Source organism: Gouania willdenowi, chromosome 18, assembly GCF_900634775.1.
Source record: "Gouania willdenowi chromosome 18, fGouWil2.1, whole genome shotgun sequence".
Lineage (NCBI taxonomy): Eukaryota > Metazoa > Chordata > Actinopteri > Blenniiformes > Gobiesocidae > Gouania > Gouania willdenowi.
In genome coordinates, this window is record NC_041061.1 from 22630621 (window position 1) to 22652991 (window position 22371).

General features: G+C 38.4%; 1 protein-coding gene and 1 long non-coding RNA gene across 2 annotated transcripts in view; one reads left to right on the plus strand and one right to left on the minus strand.

Annotated features, from left to right (window-relative positions):
• LOC114480740 (uncharacterized) overlaps window positions 1-18987 on the plus strand; it is a 57617-nt gene extending 38630 nt beyond the window's left edge. The window contains exon 3 of the long non-coding RNA XR_003676161.1: window positions 18860-18987. This is a non-coding gene — a long non-coding RNA (uncharacterized LOC114480740). The remainder of the gene's footprint in view (window positions 1-18859) is intronic.
• sorcs2 (sortilin-related VPS10 domain containing receptor 2) overlaps window positions 1-22371 on the minus strand; it is a 462702-nt gene that overhangs the window by 413934 nt on the left and 26397 nt on the right. The gene's annotated exons all lie outside the window — the stretch shown is intronic.

Genomic DNA, 22371 nt, shown 5'->3' on the forward strand with positions numbered 1-22371 from the left:
CCGCCCGTATGCATTAGTATGTCATGCATGAACGTGAGACTGTACGCAAGACTGGTTTCCACAAGCCACGAAGCGCTCTGTGCAGTTGGACCTGGTGGATGTCAAAGCTGGTAATAAAAGAATGGAGAAATACACTGTAAACGTTTACAGGCCAATTGCTGCAGATTGTTACAATAGTACAGTTTCAATAAAGCTGGGAATGATTGACGGAGATTCAGATATGTAGACTGACGGCGAAACCAGGAGGAAGTGGCCAAACAAATTGATTCCAAATTATAGGGGTGTGCCAAAATATTGATACGACGATATATCGTATTTGTCTTTTGATACATTATCGATTCACTGGCGCCAACTATCTATTTTTTTTGATTAATTATTAATTAATTAATTTTACTTTTGCTTTTCAATTGCAACATACAAGACATGACAAAAACCATATACTGTATATATACGATACACAGAGATAATGCAGTACATACACAGTACAATGAGACATTAGGTGAGGAGTGGATATTTACAAATTTACACTGTGTGTGTGTGTGCGTGCGTGTTAAGAAGAGCCACTGTATACACTGTTTTACTTGGCTGTCATTCATGTGAAATTGATTGACAAGGTTTTATAATTCCTGTGAAATGGATTCAGTGCAGTAGATAAATGTTTAATTTCTTCAGTGACACATGTCATGATGAAATTACCTGCGATATATCAATTATTGCCTTATCGTAAATAATGTCCTTATCGTGGGGAAAAAATATATTGTGATGTATCGTATCGCGAGGTACCTGGCGATACCCAGCCATACAAAATGAAGAAAATGATAAACATTAAAATGGTTTCTTTTGGTTTGTCACCTTTTTTTCTTTCTTGTTTTCATGTTTTTAAATGTTGCACTACACTGTGTGTTGAAATGATTAAACACCAATGAAGAAACATCTTTTGTTAGGTTGAACAGCTCCACTGTCTTTACTGCTACGCAGAGCTGAACAATTTTGGAAAATAATCTAATTGCAATTTTTTTTTCCTCATTATTGCGATTGCGATTTAATGTGTCGTGTATTTCTCAATGAACACAAGCAATAAATCAATCTGTTTCATAATAAAACAATTTCAGATTTATTTAAACTTGAAATAAATAGAAAATATAAATTTTAAAGCACAGATTACAACAATAAAGCAAACAAATCTGTGGCTTTACCTCTTCAACATATCTAACTAACTTCACGCTTCATGTAAACATGTGGACTGCACTTCTTAAACACTCTCTGAACTTAACAGGACAAGGAGAAAAAAAATGCAGCCTTTGCGATGAGAAAACCGCATTTTATATCACGATAATATCGCAAATGCAATTAATCGTTCAGCCTTACTGCCACGCATGCAGAATATCAGCTTTTTTCTTGAGCTTTTCAAAATAAAAGTTAAGAACATAGACATAATTGTAAAACAATCCTTCCATTTACTGTTGGGATATTTTTAAATCAAGTATACACTTGAAATACTGTAAACTTGGAAAATTAACTCGCATCTGAGAGATAAGTGCTGTTGTTACTGTTTTCAAAGCTACAGTCGTGCCTGTAAAATTGTAAATGCATCTACTTATTCACTATTCCTGAATAAAGTAAGTGAATACTGCTTGTTTTGTAATATTGTAAATGTACTTCCTTTTTCAGTGATATTCCTGAATCTTAAAAATAATTAATGAAATCATAAAATAATTGCTGTACATTCCATTAAGCATATTTTTAAAATATTCTTTTGCCTTGTGTAAATGACTTTCAGTCTTTGAATCAACAGATGTAACTTGTTGGCTAAATAGAGCAATGAAACTACAAAATGTCCAGAAAGTGACTTTAAAAATGTTTTAGGTAGAAAGCCAACTACCTTAATGCAATTAAAGCCCTTTTTATTGACTGATATTAAAGTCATAGCCGTAGGAGCCGCACATATCCTTTGTGTAGTAAAGATTGTTCCGTTTATTCAATGTCAAAATAAGAATTTTATCTGCAAGCAAGATGTGTGTAATCTCTATTGACGCAAGCTGTAATTCCGTACAGCCAACAAACAAACTCAATGAACTCGAGTTCTGTGGGATTCTACACATATTTTCCTTGTCATTTCAACAAACGCTCTTTCCCACAGATGATCCACATTCCTCGGAACCTTTTTAACCATCTGTCCCGGCCCTCTGTGACGTAAAGTGAAATGTATGTAGTGCGTGGGCTGCACACGGGTGAATGAATGTCCAGCTGTGTGGGGTTTGGCCTGAGTGGCCCTCCTGGACTGGCTCCAGGTGATGCATGGTGGGAAGAGGAACAGCTGCTCACTGAGTTTCACATTGGTTTGGTGCCACATACTCTACATACGCTCTTATTTAGGACTCACCCCTGAACTATATGCTTCATGTGTGGTCTAAAGGTGAATCAGCAATCCAGAAAGGAAGAAGAACCAGTGATGGTTGGAGGTCATAAAGAGAATAGCCAAGGAGAAAAAGGAAGGACTCCATACAAAAGCATTCCTTTGGCCTTACTATAGGGATCCAAGTATATCTAAGCATAAAGGCATTATGAAACAGACATCATCTTATCACAATAGACCATTATTTCCACACCAACCATCAGGCCACACAAGGACGACCATGCTAAAGATGCAGCTTGATAACAGATTGTGTCTTGCTCATATTCTCGCTGCAGGGAGATTGTTTAAAAAAAAAAAAAAAAAAGAAACAACTGGGAAGCAGGACCTGAATCAAAGCCAAGCCCTGAGCAAGAAGCATGCTATTCCACCGCTGCCAGAAGATGAAGATATCCCTGCTTGGTTGTCTCTGAGTCTTTAGTTAGTGCCATGTACCAAAAGCTGGAAGAGTAAGGTGGAAACACTCTGTAATATAGAAAAATATGCAGACCTGAAAGCAAATATACTTTCTTTCTCTGTCTGATCACCATGACAACCATATTTGTCCCTCCAAATCCCCAATCCAATGAACACCTATGTATACCAGAAAGCAACTTATTCTATATATCCTAAAATTTGGCTTGCCCTCTAGTTAGAAATTAGATTTTTATTTTTTATTTTTATTTTAATCTCTATCACATTAATACTATTTTTTAATAAACACAAAAATACTTCTACATTGTTGTGGTATCATTTCTAAAGTGATTTTTGCTAGTAGTGGGACAGGATACTGATGGCGTTGTGTTGCCCGGTCTGGTCTGCATACTGTAACAGACTGGGTCCTAAGTTCTGGTTATGTTCCACTTGTGTGTATTCAGTGGTTAACTGATGCTTAGATTTCCCATGGCCGAGAAGGCATCATGGTTATGTGCAGCTTTCTCTGCCAATGTGTGTTAATTGGCTGGGAGGCTGGGGAAAGGGCGGGCATAAGCGGGGAAAAGCCTTTACGCCTGCGGTCCGGCTGGATTTTTTAGGCCCGATCCAAACTCTAGCTCTAGTGCCTGTAGCCGGAATGGCAACAACATTCAGATCTAAGTTTGAGTCATTTAAGGTTTGTTGGAACTTGATGGATACCAAACAATAGTCAATACCTTGCATAAAATTCCAATGCTTACTAAACAGCCAGGATATTATGACTACCCATCTGATGTGTGTTATGGTGTTTTGTATTCAGACACCTTTCTATCAGGCTTGGCTCCACCGAGGAGGTAATATTATCATCCGGTTGATTTTGACAAAATTTTAACCAAAGATAGACTTTACATCATGGAGGAGTCCATTAGATTTTGGTGGGGATCTGGATCAATGCACTGATTCTGGATGAGTTTCCAAAATTGAACAATCCCCATTTCTTATCATGAATGAAATTTCAAAAGAAGAGCGATCTTTTTGAAAATTGACCAAGTTACGTCTGAATGGTTCCTCAAGCACTGCATCACGTTTCATCCAGAGCAAATCCAGATTACACATTTAATCACATTTTTTTGGAAAAATGTGGGTCCCTATACATTTCAACCAACTGTGCCATTATTAATGGATATAGAAATGTCTTCCAATGCTTTAAAGTGTGAATGATCATGGCACCATGATCAGGATCACTGTTCCAGATAACTGCCAATATCTGGCAAACAGGATATTTGGTACTTGGTGGAGGTTTGCGCTCCCTGAGTGCTCTTGTTTAGCATTGGAAGAAACCTAAAGACTAGGGCCAACGCATCGACATACATCAACGCAAAATATGCGTGCCGATATGTCGTCAGACCAAAACAAAGATGGCGGCACCGGAGAACAACTAACGCGAGTGGCTCCTCCGAGTTTCAAAAGCGCAAAACAGAGAAGGCACGCACTCGTTTGTTGAAGGTAGTTGTTCCCCTTAACCCTCGTCCTTTATCCCGGCTGTGACCGGATGGCAGCGTGTCAACGCGACAGGGAGGAAACACCCGCCGTGAAATCAGCGGCAGCAGCGCGCGCACACATGCACGCACAATTCTTAAGGTGAAACTCTGAATGCAATATTTTGTACTTTTACATTCTTACTTGAAGTATACTTTGGAATTTTGAGCTGAAGAGCAATAAACATATATTGCAATGTTAAGGAATTCATGTTTTGTTTTCTTCATTTTAGATATGTAAAGGAGAGAAAATCGAGAATCGAATCGAGTCGAATCAAACTGGAAAAAATTGAATCGTTAGATTAATCGATGCATCAAAAAAATTAGCGCTAGATTAATCGTTTATCCCAGCCCTACTAAAGGCATATGATAGCTGGTATTTTATATCAGAAAAAACAGTAAAAATCCACATACGTTCGTTTGCAAAGGTTTTTAACTTGTAATCTTCTTTTTACTGAGATTATTGCCGAACAGAAACGACTAAATAAGTCAGGAAGCAAAGGCTGCAACTGCCTGAACCGATGAGAAAAAACAACTCCCAAACACAGAACAGTCAAGGACTCAACCAGAAAGTCACAGCTTTGGAGTTGATGCTGACGGACAAACCTGGCAGCTACCCACTCCCAGGATGCACTGTTCCTTCAGGCGCTGTAGGATTGGACCGCTGCCACCTAGCAAAGCTTCCCTTTGACAGCGGACATTTCTCAGGATGTCTTTGGCAGCTTGCTGTCTTATGAACACTTCACTATTTTACATTTGTCAGGCTGGTGGCATTGTATTAACACAATGTACCAACAAGAACAAAACGATCTGTGTCGTTAATGACACGGTTTGAGGTGAAGTCATTTTCTTTCACAAAACAAAGAAACAATGGTTTGAGCAGGTTTGGCAGCACTGGATCACCCTGAGGGAGGTAGCAGCTAATGAATGAAACCATAAATCTAGTCTGATAATTGTCATAGCTTAAGCATATTTTCAATGTGCTACGGAACAGCAGCCAATCCAGACCAACGAGGGCATCAAAACGGAATCCATCCATCATAATCACATTGACACAAGACAACTGCCATGTACAGGGAAGCTGGATATATAATGGAGAATATAGTAAGTGCTGCAAATTGGCAATTGTTGATGAAGATGTTGAATTGACTTTGAACTGGAGTCAATCCGTGGCAACTTTTGAGAACTAATGACTTAAGGCCAGATGTTGAAAATTATCTACTTCATCATCATCAGAGTTACAGCTGATATGTCACATCTGAAATGCAACACATATGTCTTTATTATATAGGAGTACATATTAGTGACCCAAGCAAAAGATACCCTCATTGTTTGGGGTAATTTAGAATTGTAATCTATACATAAAGGTCTAGTTAACACTTTAGGTCTGAAACAAAAACAAGATTAAAAAATGCATGTGAGTAAGGACCAACATGGGGTGGGACGATAAACTCCACGAGAAAATATGACATACGATACTGTACTCACGATATTTTTCGAAAAGGGAAAAATGCTGACTCAAAAATAACCATGTTTATATTTAATTATCTTGGGGCATACTTACATATATCCAGGGTATAACCTTTTCAACTCAAGTGGATATAGATAAATAAACCAAAAAAATATGACATTTGTGCCACTCTGCACATAGAACCAAAATCAGAGTGACAATTAATGCCAGTCATTATTGTGACATTCTTCAAAAACCAAACTAGAACCGTCTACACAGCCAAGATTTCCGATATGAACATGTTCCTTGTCAACAACATTAGCACGTCTACATTTTCAGGCAACAAGTGAGACCACTGAACATTGACTTTGTCTTGTACAGTTGGAAAGATGTGTTGACGGGACAGATGGAAAGGAATGCTTCAACAACCACCCCCAACCCCCTCATTGTCGCAATACCACTTATACCATCAACAATATATCTTGTAACGTTTTAATACCACAGTATCTAGTCGCACGATATATCATCTCACCCTTACAACAAAGTTGCTTCTGTATTTACCAATACATGTTAATCAAGTGGAGACCAACTTGTATATTTTAATACACTGATGTGATAGATGTTAAGTCTATTATACAATAGATAAAAGTGGATGAATATGGCAAACGGGGGCATTAATTACATTATTCTACTTGATCTATATTCAGGTTTCTTTTAATATGAAGTCGGGCTGAATCATTTTGAAAAATAATCTATTTGCGATTTTTTTCCTCAATATTGCGATTGCGATTTAAAATGCGATCATTTTTTCAAGGCCCTCTTGTCGTGTATTTCTCAATGAACACAAGCAATAAGTCAATCTGTTTCATAATAAACAATTTCAGATTTATTTAAACTTTAAATAAATAGAAAATATACATTTTAAAGCACACATTACAACAATTAAGGAAACAAATCTGTGGCTTTACCTCTTCAACATATCTAACTAACTTCACGTTTCATGAAACATGTAAACATGTGGACTGCACTTCTTAAACACTCTCTGAACTTAACAGGACAGTACAAGACAGGACAAGAAAAAAGAAATAAATAAAAATAATTGCAGCTTTTGCAATTAGAAAATCGCATTTTAAAAAAAAAGTATAACGGCCTCAAATATGGGCTTCCAAAATCCAAAATATTTTTTTTAATTGGCATCGGCCTTTGAAAATCGCATATCGGTCGACCTCTAGTGTGTGGAAATATAGAGTACAACATTACTGTGAGAAGGAACACCCAGTCTGAGTACAAGTACAGAACACCATGAGGACATAACAGGCTAATGGCTTGAATGCTAAGTGAATTCAATGTTATATTTCTCTGTATAGTGTCTCTTCTGCTAAATCTATTGCTTCATTATATGTCTAATTCCATTCCAGCCTGATGTCCAGACATCAGCGTAAGTGCCTCAACACACCGGAATGTGAGGAATCAGTTCTTCCATTAGCCAGCAATGCATAGAACCCACTTCATTCTCGTTTGCCTGCAAATCCATTGGGATTGGAAGTAATGAACACATTTAATGAAGAGAAGCCTCTAAACCTTTGCCCATGAATTATTTTCCGATGGAGGCATTATAATCCAGACCTAAAGATAAGCAGGGCCACAGTCGGGCATGATGATAATGACATCCAGCTGCTCTTCCTGTGGTCTGAGGTTTTGAAAATAAAGAAAGCAAACCCTGACAATAGAAGACTGGAATTGTGCCTCGAAAAGCTCATTTTTTGGATCAAACTTGCCGATGGGGCGAGATAATTTCACGCTTGACGTGACTGAAATGAGACATGATTCTTTACAAGTGTCCTGATGTCACCTAATTTGGAGAATGTTTGCAACCAGTTGCATCAAAGACACGCTGTTGTCAGGGATTGAATGAATATACTCTACCATGGCTTTGCTCAGTCAAAAATGAACTGCAGATAAAATACTGAATGCAAAGTAGCATTAGTTAAGTTTTCACAGGGGGAACACGCAGACATTAAGACTTCACCTCTGACGAGCCTGTGGGCACTGCTTTTCAGTCTGTCTGTGAAGGAGTGTTTTTTTTTTTTTTTAACCTTTGGGACATCTTCTTCTTCATCCAGCTCTTTTGTTAATTAATTACACCGTGTTAATTACAGTGAGTACACCTGAGCCCCTTTGCTGCCAGGCCAGCAGCTTAATCAAACATCCCTGACAGTGATTGCGTTCATTATTAGGCCTTGAAGAGCCACATTGCACACGAGAGTTCTCTTAAAATGTCCACACTGGGAGAGCATTACAGAAATTCATCTATTCTTTTATTTATGAATTGATTAAAATCCCTTTACCTGACCAGGGTTAGAGGACAACACCCTGGACAGATTGGTAGACCAAACACAGAAGATGGCAGCGTGCTTCTCAAGGTTCTCGAGCTCCGAGCGTTAAGCCCACTTTTAGAGTTTTTAAACTCTAATCTCCAACTTTTTAACAAAAATTTGAGTTTCTATTAGATTTTAGATTTTTTTTTTTTTTTTAATGCACTAAAAAATTACTGCATACATCAGATGTATTGTCAAAAGTGCCACTTTATTGCTGTGATTGTCCTCAAGGGTTAAAATGTATAGAACAATCCCAAAATAAAAAGGCTCTGTCATTCAACGATTTCAAACTTTAACCCAGGTTTAAGCTAAAGTGCAACAGCAACTTGAAAGTAGGTTAAATTTTCTGATTAACTAATCAGATAAATACATATTTTATGACATATTACGTTACAATTAAAAAAATAATAAACTATTCCTTTAGCATCTCTCAGCATCGTGCAAATAAAAAATGCAACATGCGTGTGGCACATATATAGCCTACTAAAAGGGTCAACACATGTAAACAAAGAGTGGGCTGGCTCACGTCGTGCTAAGGTAACAGACAAGGACGGAACAATATATATTTTTTTTTTTTAAACTCGAATTTGCAAAATAAAAATTGTTTTATCTACAAATTCGATTAATCGATTAAATCGATTTTTTGCCCAGCCCTATCTAATAACAATAGTAGTGCAGATGAACAAAATGAAAGCAACACAAAGTAACACACATAGTCAATACCAAGTTAAATATAAGCTCAAAACTAAAATATGAACTTGGATGGACAATCAGCTAAAGTGAATTTAATATTTGAGAAAGTAGTAGAAAGAACACGAGAAAGCAATCTACTGACCAATATTTTAGGCTTTTGATTAATTTCTTACGGGATCTAACAATGGCACAACCTACACCTATTTAAAAATGAAATGTGGTTCTTGATCAGGTTTGGTTCATTTGTCTAAATCATAATAAGTACTTGTAACACTTCTTGATTCCCATGTGTACCAGTGCTTACTCAGCATCTTGTAACGAAATTTGTGTAATGTGTTTGTGTTAAACTCACAAATGAGACATGATTAAAATGTTTTCTGAACAGAAGAGTTTGGTCCCCAGTTATCTCACATTTCCATTAACAGTAAGTTTCATTTTGTTGTGTTTGAGTTCAAAGTCAAGACATGCAATTATAAGGATTTTGACAAAAAAAAAGTGTAGTTTGTTCCTGGTAAGATATACAGTTAACTACCCTTTTACAATCATTTATGTTGCAACTAATGAACCGTGGGTAGGTTGTTCTCTGGGGGACAATCCACAGCATGTGTTGACATGTGATCTCCTTTAATTTTTCATGAGTCAGGGATTGTGTTACAAGTCACACCCTTTAGTCATGTTACAACCTTGCTTGTGTGTTTAAAGTAAGAACTTTGAACTGGAATAGATGTTAATATTGCTGAATCTTAGATTCTCAAGGTTTCTATCATAGATTTTTGTTGTAGTAGTTGAAGTGAGTTGGGTCGTAGGAGTAAACGTGTCCGTACGTCCAGATTACCTACAAAGTCAATGGATAGACGCGTCCCAGATGCAAATCCGCACATTCGCGAGAGTTGAAAATATTGAACTCTTGCGACCGTTTCCCATGACGAAAGCCAATCAGAGTCTTTGTTGACGATGACGTCAGTCTGTCAACACGGATACCGTTCTGTTCACCCATTCAACCATGGAGTAGAAGCTGTGTGACCACCTGGAGCTGTGTGACACGGCCATTATAACCGGGGCCGGACTAGGAAGGATTTGGCGTGGAGGAGAATCAGCGAGGAGGTGGTAGTAGCAGATAAAAGTTCTCTGTAGTTTTCATCTTTGAAAGTCGGCACTGAGCTAGGAAAGCATTAGCCGCTAATCACACTGGCTTTTTTCACTGGTGGTTTATGTTAATGAGAGGAGAAAAAAGAGCACAGCTCTTCGCTTCAGCAGGCAGTGAAACTCACTGAGCTGGATGTGTCGCTGGTGGGCGGGGCTTCGCTTCAGATGTGGGTATGACGCATCCGGTGCCGCAGAAGACTCATTTGGAGTGAACGCAGCTTAACGGTCTGTCCTTGCTGTGAAACTTATGATAATTTAGCAATCTTTCCATGGTTTAGCCTTTCATCTTTTGTCTTTGATGGCGATATATTGGTTAGTCATACCAAGCCTTAAACCGCTAAACAGGATTAAAGTAGGAGGAAAATTAAGGCTACCTTTTTTTTTAAGAGCAAAGTTTATGCAATTGCACTGCTCTGAGCTGCTTTCTAACAGAGAAGTTGATATAATCTACAGAGTGATGCACCCAACCAAAGCACTGAATCCCAAGTAAGCCGTGGAGTTTTGAAGCACATCTTTCCCCCTGCTACGTCTTCAAAGCAGATGCTTCGTGACACCATGTGCAGGGCGTTTGGTCACTGCTGGATGTGACCTTATTTCTGAGGAGAGAGCTCTTTCCTTGGTACACACTTGATGAAAACTGCATCACAGATGATGAAATTTGACTCCGTATCAGTTTTCAGAACCCATGTGTCAACGTGTGCGTATATTGCCATGCCTGCTGCTGTTAGTCCCATTCCAGTGGCCCATGGAAAGAGAACATTCTTCTCTGTAGAGTTACGGCCTTATTAAACTCATTTACCCTTGTTAAATCGCAGTCCATTCCTTCTTCTCATGTTCTCCGGCCATAATGACGCTGTCCGTCAATGGTCAGCTAAAGAAACCCAAATCTGTGTGAAGTCATTTAATAATGTATCAAGGCTACTAAAGTTTTTCTGTTTTTTTTTTTTTTTCATGCCTGGTCTTTCCTCTTACTTAGGCTTTTAGTTTTATTGCCACATTAAAGGATCAACTTTGCTTTTTATATTTTTGTCTCTACTCTTGTAATTCCATTTACTGGAACCCGCCCCAACCATGGCTGATAATGGCCAAGCTGTTGCCCTTATATCCTAGTCAGCTGCTGCCACTTGCCCAACCCTCACAAGTAGGTTTTGACAGCTTGTGTGTGTTGTAGGGCAAAAGGGTGTTATGTTTCCTGGCTTGTGTCTTTCTCCGCATTCGTCACAATGGCTGCCAAAATCCCCATGACCTCATTCCCATTAGCACTGCTTCAACTATAAAGAGCCAGGCTCTGGGGACAGGGGTAGGATGAAGGGTGGGAGGCTCCTGGGGGGTGGTGTACTGCTTTCCAATGGATAACATCCCTAAAAGGTGGTAAGAAATTTACTGTTTAAGATCAGTCATTTCAATGAAGTTGTGTGAAAACGTGTTGAGTAGTTATAAATACAGGAGTCCTTGACAAAAGAATCAAAGCCAAGAAGTAGTTCATCACTATTAAAAAAAAAAAAAAAAAAGAAAAAAAAAAGATAGCTGTCCCTCCTCGTACGTAATATCCAAGGATGAATTAAATGTATCCATTTTTTGTTCATGTCCCATGACTGAAATTAGTGTCTAAGATTTCTTCACATCCAGTAGGTTTCTACACAAGATTGCTGTAGGCAAAGGAGAAGAAATGTAAGCCTTGCTGCTGGTGAAAGAGAAGATAAAAAACTCTCCCCTGAACACAAGGATTATCTCTCAGGAAATATTTCCATCTTCAAGGCTCCTCCGTTTTTTTGTCTTTATCAGTTATTCTATGTGAATAATGGCACTTTCTGCTGGTTTCCTCTGATTTCATACTCAGTCACTAGAAAACTTACCTGAGGCAGAGAACCGTTGTCATTGTTTGCCGTGGCTCATAGACCTTCATCCGAACCCCTGTGCTTCCCCTACCTCCTCCTGACCTGTGACCCTGCAGTCATCGTTATTTGGCCAGCAACGCTGCTGGATGAAATTGTAAATTACAACCAAGAAATGAGGAAATGCATACGGAACTGGTGGGAATCGCAGAGTATACAACCCTATTAGGATTGTGGTGCTTGCCGATTGGCTTCAATTAGCCTATTGGCAAATTTGCAACAAGGCTTCCCTTTTGGCACTGCCTTCATTAGCATCATGGCAATTCCTAATCTAGACATAAACAGGGATGGGACACCCTCAGGCCGAAGGGAAGGGGATGGTAAACACCTGACTCAGATGTATTAGTGTGTGACATTGGGGGGATGGTAAAACATGGGGTCCATCATATTGTTATGGATATGGACGAGAATGGGTAGGAATTACTGAAGACGACGTTTAAGTCCACTGGCCCACAAAACTATAGTCAATTCAGACTCTTCAGGACTCCTCAATAAATAAAAAATACAACCAACTTGGAACCCAGGGTGAAAATGTGACTTGGAACGCCACCTCAAGTTGGAGCTCCTACTGGGTAACATCGGTGGGAAAATCTAATACTACAGTGGTCAGCCATGTTTGAGATTTTTTGACGTACTAACACTGAACTCGGAGATCGGTATTTCAAATCAGAAATGCAGAGATCTGAGTTGACTTGAAGGCAACATTGTGTTTCTCAAACCTTAAATATGCTACTGCGTCAAGTCGACGCTGTTGCCGCACGTAGCTCTCTACCTGGACGTAGACCCCCACGCCGTAACCCGACATGCGCCACCCAGAAATCCTGATCAAAGCGACGCCAAACGTAAGGGCTGTGATTGGTCCACACCAAACCTCACCCCGGTCACTGCCTTCTCCGGTCACGTCCGCAATGTTTCAACTAATTGCGGAGCGATACGAGAGTTCGCGGATTGAGTCAAAGAGAGAACCAAGAATTTTATTATTTCTTTTAATGGCTGCACCACACGTGAAGCATTTTAAGACGCTTACCCGCTTACTCCTTCGACGCGGAAGTACAGTTGGCCAACCAGTAGCATACATCAGGCTTAAGTCAGCTCAACTCGCTTCTTGATTGGCAACATTCACGTGGTCATGAATCTGGAGTAGTTGACTTTCCTCATACGCAAGGAGTTTGGGTTGCAGATAGGGATGTAACGATTCACTCAACTCCCGATACGATTTGATTCACGATACTGGGTTCACGATACGATTCTCTCACAATTTATTTTACAAAATGAGACTGTAGACAAATTTTTTTTTTTGGGAAAAAAACTACAAAGTGCTGTACTATTTTCCTTTTATTTTTCATTGTCAAAAGAATTCCTTGATAAACTATTCAAAACGATTCAATTTAACTAAAAATAAATCTTGAATGAAATAAATAAAGGAATAATACAAATGAAAATGAAGCCTATTAATTTAAATTCTGGTTCTATAATAAACAATGCAAAACTGCATAATAGTTCTTTTTCTTTTAAAAGTGCAACTGAAAATATATTGTGTGCCTTAACAATTGGACTTTAAAAAAAAAAAAAACGATTGCACTGATTTACGTAACCACTGGGTTAGCAGCAGTGGGGGCTGCTAACCCAGTGGTCAGTTGGCATGCAGATATCTTGCAGTGAAGAAGAGAAGCTATGCTAGCAGACAGAGCTAATATAAAAGCGTGACATTTACAGCTATTCAAGTAATATTACAGATATTCTTTCGGTGCTGAAGGGGTAATGAATCATTTATTTATTTATTTATTTATTGATTGATTTAGAAGGCAGCCAGAAAGAAACTACTCCGCCCGCCGCCTACACTTACTGCGATTCAATTTTCAGAAAATCGATATCAACCGTGATACCTATGAATCGATTTTTAACTGCCTTACGATTAATCGTTACATCCCTAGTTGTAGATATTGAATTTAATATTTACAATCAAATTGTAAATTTGGCCCCTGACCGGTTTCAGAGCCATTTATCAAGACAAATTCACTCTTATCACACCTCAGACCACAGGATAATCTTATAGAACATAAAATAATCCTTGGTCAGAAAGGGGTAAAATCAGTTAAAAAACAACCTGATTATCTTTGTGTGTATCTCACTTTAATCTCCTCTCACAGCAAGTTAATTATTCTACTAAAATACAGAACTTTCAAACATTAACCCTAAATCACTGAGATACAGGTTGTGCAATTGGAAGCAGATATATGAAGCCCAACAGTGTGCAGCTTATTTTAAATTAGTCAATGTAGACGCCTTAAATGGTTACTTGGCAGAGTTGTGCAAAAGCATTGATATGCAGATGGAATTCTCTCCCACTGCAAGGAAGGCGTGCATAACAAATTTCTTATGAATACATGATTGGCTGTGACGTGCTCCACGGCATGTGTGGCGTCTAATCCTTCCAGTGGTAAAAGGAGATTGCAGGGTGGCACCGTTTGGTTGAGGACAGCTGCACAACAACAATACATGCACAAACACACCCAGGGAGACACACACACACCCACACACACCCACAGCAGGTCAGCAGCAGCTGCTGTTGTGTGTGCGCGATCGGAGCATGCTGCGCCGCTGACATGTCGCTGCGATTACGGCCCGCTGTGCTCGTGTGGAGACGTGTGGTGTGTTTATGAGTATTACAGCTAATACCATCACACATTCCTTTATACATGGTCAAATGCACTTTTAGAAGGAACTCACAATGCTCCGGTAACAGTGTTAACTTTGACAAAAAATGCAACTTTGTGAAAATGTAGACATCTGGACGATTGCAGTTACAGTCTAGTTTTAGTCAACTCAATGACATACAGATATAGTTGACTAAAATATAAAGCATAAAAGTTTATGCATTTTTTTTTTTTTAAAGATTCAAATACCATTTATCAACCTGATATGGGATTGCATTAAGGTCCCGCCTTCCACGCAACAAAAGTAGTTTTTTATCTGTTTTTGTGTTATATATATACAAAAAAATGCAATGTACTTTTGATGACAGTTGTCAGTGAAATTGATAGTTTGCTTGTTAATTAATGTAATGAAGTATTAGAAAACAAAAGTAGTTTTGATTGGATACAAAAAAAGAAACTTAGTTCTCGATTGGATTTTGTCACGTGAACATTACAGTTTTGTTTTTATTAGTCGACAAAAATATCAATATATTTAGATGTAGTTTTCATTCATATGTGTTTTTTAATGTTGTCCTTCATACATGGCATTTTTCACACATGGCTCGACTTTAGGCTTTAAAAATAAAAACATAAAAATACAGTAAAAATGTATAAAACCACATTTAAAACAGTGATAAAGTGCTGACAAGGATTAGTGTTAGTTATTGCACTGGGTTTGTGATAAGTTATAGATTATTAATTAATTAGTGTTAGTCAAGTATTTGTTACTTCAAAAAAAATGTAGTCGACGAAAACATTTTTTCAACTAAATTAACAATGGCCTGAATTTAAATTTTTTTCTTTTATTAATGTCTTTTTTACACGAATAACTTCCCGAGTCCCATTTTGTCTGCCCTCTACAGCGCTGAACCAAATACTTCCCTTTTTGTATTTTAGGAAAACTATGTAAAGATTCAGAAAGCCAACGCCGGCGGGCCCTAACGCTACACAATGGCTTGTCCGTGAGTCACTTGCGCACACTCAACACACCCCAACAGTCACACATATTCTCTTCCCACCTGTGCGCTTCTGCTCGGAGGGCCTCTCTTTGACAAGAGGCTGTCATTTTGAAAAAGTCAAACCTTGTTCATCGTCTTCTGTCATGCCTCGAGGTGACGGTACTTGAACTTTTCAGCATGACAACCACAGCGAGGAAAGTGACAAAAGGTCTCAGATATGAGTCTAAGTCTTTTTGCATTATCCATTGAATAGTAACAAGTATATTCTTTCATTCAAAGCTGAAATAAAAAATGATGAGATGGGGAAATGTTCATGTTAACACTTTAAACTTTTTTGCATACTATTTTTGCTTTGTTTTATTACAATAACATAAAATATATATATACACACATGTATTGCATGAGCTGTCCTTCACTGCCTCTGTCCACCACCAAGATGAAGTTATTGAATTTATTTCTGATGAGGAAAATTAAGTATTCTGCACATATTATTATGTACATAATTTTTTTATAGTAAAATGATTATTGGAAACAGGGACTTATACTGTAAAAGCTTAGCCATTGTCATTTGACTAAAATGCTACTGAGTTTATTAATAATAACAATAATAAAAATACATTTTCTTTTTAATGCACTTTACATTTGATGCCAAAACTCAAAGTGCTCCAGAATTATAAAAAATAAATAAATAAATAAATAAATAAATAAATAAAACACAACATATATTAAAAGACGGGACTAAAAGAGGCAATAACTGTTAAAATAAGTTTCTTAAAAATGTCCACCGTTTGCGGTGCTAGTTTAGTCAAAATTGTGTCACCAAAACTATTTTAGTTATAGTCTAGTTTTAATCATTTAACTGATTAAATCTGGTACAGATATGCTGGACTAATATATAGATTCAATTTCCATTGATGAACCTGATATGAGATTGTACAGATTTGATGTGATCATGTGTTGAAATTAGAGTTTCATTTTTATGAGATGACAAAAATTTCTAATATATTTGTTTTGTTTTCATTCACGTGTATTTATTTAATTAGTCAGAGTCTCGTTATCACTTAAAAACGTCATTGACGAAAACTATGACGGACATTTTTAGTCAGCTAATTTAACACTGCTGGCTGTCAAGAAACACACACACACACACACACACACATTATTGTGAATTAAGAGTAATTCAATAGCTTCTCTTTGCAGCAGTGGCAAACTGAGATAATTCTTCACCTGTGAAAAAAGCTGGGCAACATTTGGCCACAATTTAAATAACTAAAAGCTAATTATTGGCCTCTGCTTTGATATTTGCACATTATACTTAGAAAATTAAACTGGTGGAGTCTGAATTCAAAGACCTATATGCAAAGCATCAGATTACCTTAATAACATCTTAATATAAGGGTTTCCTGGCCCGGGACCCAAAAGTTTTTCTAAACACTCCAATGCAGCCTCCATTCTTTGCCAAAAGTAAATAAACATGCGTCCCGGTGTCGCGGTCTATGTTTACCTCATATTGAGATTGATTATGAGAATATATGCTCATTACCAAAAAATGAATTTGCTAAAAAAAACAATTATAATAATTAAGTTTTGTTTATTTTTGTTTTCAAAGTGAACGGACACGTTTTATTAGTTTATTGGATTAGTTTAGGGTTAGGATTAGGATTAGGTTGGGTCATCGGAAACAAAACAACGCGTAATCACGCATCCGATCGGACTCCGACACGACCTCGGAGTTCAACAAAATACAGTAGGTAATTTCTGGTAATTTTTACTTTACATATTACTGACATGGCCGATTCGCACCGGATTAACATCACAGACATTCTCTGCAATTATTACAAATCGTATGTGGTCCCGAGGTAAAACTAATCCCGTGCTAATAGGGCTTAAACTAACATTGGAACATTGCTAATTATTCTGGTCCTGTCAAACACTTGTTTTCTGATTCCAAAAACTACCAACATTGATATACACAGACTCATTTCAGCTCACATCATGGATCTCCAACTGGGTATTGTCATTTTTTTGTTATTGGCATCAAACCTGATATCAAAGCGTAGCAACTTTACATTGGGCGGATATTATAGTGTGTATCAGATGTCTCTAGAATAAAAACAAAATATAGGCCTTGATTTGAAAACTCCACCTTGTTTTCAGCAGCGCCTTCTGTTTTTTTTTTTGAGAAAAACAAAATGTTTATAATGGCAACTTCAGATGGTAAGAAATTCTTTCGGAAGTTTGTTTGCGCACTGTGGAAAGTCACTGTGTGGGAACTCTGCACAAACGCAAAAACAACATACTATCCTATTATTATAGCCCTGCAAGCATTTCATTTAAACATCAGCAGCAGAAAAACTCCAAACTGGACCACCTGTGTTTTATTTTAGGTATAAGGTCTTCTCCAAAACCTTAAGGGTATCCTGATTTACTCGATTATCCGTCGCTTCTCTCCACACAATTCTCACCTTCTCTCCTCTGACTGTGTACCTTGTGCCCACCTCGACTATACTATGTAACCGGGCACGTCTAGAAGAACAGAGGCAAAGACGAAACAGAAGTAGAGGCCAAAAAGTGCACGCTGGAACAAGCAGAGAAGGACCTGAGTGATGCCCAGTCAGAAGAAGAGAGGGTTGCTCATCTGATAATGGCCCTGGGAAGAGTGACTCTTCCTGGCCCACATTGTGGCTTCACACACAGTCATCTGTCAAAGCCCAGAATCCACTGTAATTACATATTCTTTATGTGGATACAACAGGGGAGAGAAGGCACTGGGGACAGTGGTGTGGGATGATTGGAACAGGAGAATCAAAAAAAGGATTTTTCCCCCCTTTTCTTCTGAGATATAAGGAGACAGAGAATAGGGAGCAGGTGAGCCAGGGCATAATGTTAAAGGTGGTTATTTCTGCTTCTGCTCTGTCAAGATTATCAAGTGTGCCTTTATATATGTCCAGTCTCTTTTGATTGCAAAATATTCTGACAGTTCCTTTGCCATTAATTGCATCAGTTTGACATTTTTAAGCAGTGTATCACAGGAATCACACAATCATCCATGTCAGTGAGTGGCAGCATATGCCACAATAAATCAGGACAATTGGTCTTTTTTTTTCTTCTTTAATGGTGCCTTTTGCCCAATGCCTTGCACTATGGCTAATGATAAGTTAAAAATTACTGGACGGGAGAGAGTTAAGTCACGCTAGATGTTCTGAGAGTCACGGGATACTTCAATTCAACATGGCAGCCCACTGCCTTGACTAGTTTACCAACTGTGTTTACTTGCTTATATTAACTCTTTTTACAGTTAAATCCAAGGCATCAAACGAGAGCAGACCACATGCCGTTTCACCAGTCAGAGTGGAGGACCTGGAAGAATTCATCGATCGATATTATGTCCAGTACGCGATGGAAGCCAGACCCGAAGTCACGAGCGCATCAGGTAAGCCGGCGAAACGCCAAAAAAACCATACATTTTCGGACAAATCAGATCTGGAGGCAGATTCCCACGTAGAGCTCCTACAATCCATCAATAAGAGGCTAGGTATCGCTGACTTATGACACAAAGAGTTTCAGGAAATGAAGGTATTTGCCAACCAACAAACACACCACTTACAGAAAGAGAATCATGATGTCCATTCGGCTTTATCAGCGGTGTCCACAGAGGTGGAGGAACTTAAAAAGGAAAACAAACTCCTTAAAGAAATAGTCCTGGATATCCAACCTCACAGTATGCAAGACAACGTGACTTTTTCAGGTATTCCAGAAACCCCCAAATGATGACCAAGAGGCTCAGCTGAAAAACTTTGTTGTCTGCTCTGAAGATCCCGGCAAAAACCGTGAAAAACATCACTTTTCACCTTGTGTTTATTTGAGAATGAAGTAAAAACATTTCTACGCATCCGCAGTTTTTCTAAAAATGTCAACAATTGGAGTGTTTCCAGCAAATGATCTTTGATTTGTTCATCTATGAGGCCCTCGCTGTTCTTCAAGCTTTAAAGAGAACAATGTTGTGCACCGTGACAAAGTTTTTTGTAACTCTTATGTCATTATTGACGTAAATGACCCATAAACAGATCACACCATCTCTGTGCTTTACGTCTTTGCTCATTGAGTGTGCACATGCACAGCTAGGGTCCTCCAACATGATATGAGACCCAGCAACCATCTGATGATGGTGACAAAGATGATGAATGAGAACCAGTAGAAGTCTTTTATCTTTGGTCGACTGACTAATCTATCAAAGCTGGACAGAAATCCTGGGTCAGGACGTCCATTTGGTTTTGCTTTCCAGCTCTGTGTAACGGGACTTTCACAGCACCACTAGAGACCAGAAGACATAGACTGTTAAATCTGAGTTCTGACGCATTCATGTCAGCTAGCCAGATGTTACCATTTTTAATTGCACACATGCTACAATGATGATGATGATGATATGCTGTCCATTTTTACTCTCTCAGTTCTGGTTCAGTTATCTGCAGCTTTGGCCCTCCTCCCAGAACCAGCTGTTGTGTATAACTTAGTGATTCCCTCTTAAAAACCTGGTGTCTAGTGAAGTGAATCCCAATCAGATGATTTCTAACAGTGAATGTAAAGTAAGTCCTTGTGCCAAGTCGTTTGATGCCTTGTTGCCTCAATATAATATTTGATGGTAGTAATAATAATAATGCATTGGATTTTATATAGTGCTTTATCAAAGACACTCAAAGCGCTTTACAGAATTAAGGCATTATTCTTTCACGCCACACTTAGTGGTGGTAAGCTACTATTGTAGCCACAGATGCCCTGGGGCAGACCTGATCGGGTAATTTTGCCGTTAATGTGCAGTGGTCCTGGCAGTGTCATTTCTTTTTTAATTAATTTATAAGGTAAATTACAGAATTCCTCTCTCTCCTAGTCAGGGCTGGTCACTCCTGGTCATGGTGCTCTAAAACACAAAAGCACATTGATAACATACACTCATGGTCTCTGTAAATGGACTCCAGTATGTTTTGACTACTGCTATCAGCAACACTGAAGCCAGGTAGAGACCAAATGGCAAATGTAGCAAACCACTCTTCCAGCTGGTACACCTTGGAACTCTAACCTTTGACAATAAACCCTGTGTCCGCATCTGACCAACAACCCATACATCTTGACTCAGTCTCTGCCTATTTCCCTCAAAATCACCATAACATTAACTTGTACTTTGCTTTTTTATCATAAGGGCACTTTTACTTTACTACATTTTCCCATAAGCGTCGGAAGTACTCGTTACTTTTTGTCTAGATTTAGCCAATGTGGAATAATTTCCAGGCTGTGACATATGTGGAAGTATGTGAATATGTTTAAAGAGGAACTAAACCCCAAAACCAGTTCATTCTGCTGAAAACGAACGTATTTGAGTATGAAGTTGAGTTGTTGATTCATTCTTCACAACTCTTGCGATGAGTGACTGCCGTCTATGGGGTGAAACCCAGCTATTACAATCTTCTAATTTTGCTATCGGCTGACATTGGTGGTCTGTGATGTTCTGGTGGCTCAATACGTCACTAACCATCACCGTCTATAAAAACTTGCACCTGTCAACTCTGCAATCTGTGTGTGGAGTAGGTTGGCTTGAGAGAACTGGGAAAGAAAGGTATAGTGAGTATGGAGGAGCTAGTTAGATTCTTTGGCCATATGATAAGAATGAACAGCATCTACAGAGCATTGCCAGAAGGAAAGACAGAGGGGAAAAGAATGAGAGAAAGCCCAAGAATACCATGGTGTGACAATTACAAGGAGTGGACAGGAAAGACAGTGAGATCAGCCCAGGAAAGAAATAAATGAAAAACTGTGTCATCCAACCCATGTTGAATGGATGAAACCTGTAGAAAAAGAGAAAAAAAAAAGTAAAAGTAATACAATGTTTTTTTAACCTAAATTTTACATTGATGACTTTTACCAAAGTCCTTTTTTCAGTACCCTAAACTTGACTTCTGATCGAAAAGTGAACTGGGTTCAGACGGAATCATTTTACCCTACTGATGATGTTGTTGCAATAGCAATCCTATAAATAATGCATGCAACTCAGCGCATGCATAATTTTAATGAGATCCGTACCTCTTTATCTGCCTCAAAGTCGTTTGCTGTTTTTCCTGCACTGAGTTGTATTCAGCAAGACTGACTGTATTATCGATACATGCTGTTTATGCGAAAAAGACTTATTAGACACTTTTGTGACTACTAAAATTATACATGTTACCAGTTATAAGGAGAAAGCATCTCATTTCCTTTATCGCCTCACAATAATTTTAAGCTTATGAAAAAAAAAGTTGGCTTAACCAACTACAGGTAATTATGTGTCCCAATCCATACATACTGTAGGATTCAGTATTTAAATTACTCAATGAGTGGATGGTTCTTACAGTGACTCCTTAAACAATGACTTTTTATGTCTTCCTATTTTCCTTTCCTAACAATAAGATGTTGTCCCTAGTTCTACACTATATTGCCAAATGTACTTGCTCAGCTATCAAAAATCATTCAATTTGGTTTCTCAATAACTTCCATGGCCACAAGTGTATAAAATTAAGCATGTAGACATGCAGTCTACTTCTACAAGTAGTGTCCATGGCTAGCTAATACTATAACAAAGTAGAAGCAATTGAAAATAGCAACTCAACCTAAAGAAATCATGGTCAGCAGATGCTGAAGTGCAGAGGTCACCAACTTTCTGCGGAGTCAGAAAAAGACCCCCAAACTTCATGTGATCTTCAGATTAGCTCAAGAAAAGTGCATCGAGAGCTTCATGGAGTGGGTTTCCATGGCCGAGCAGGTACATCCATGCCTTAGATT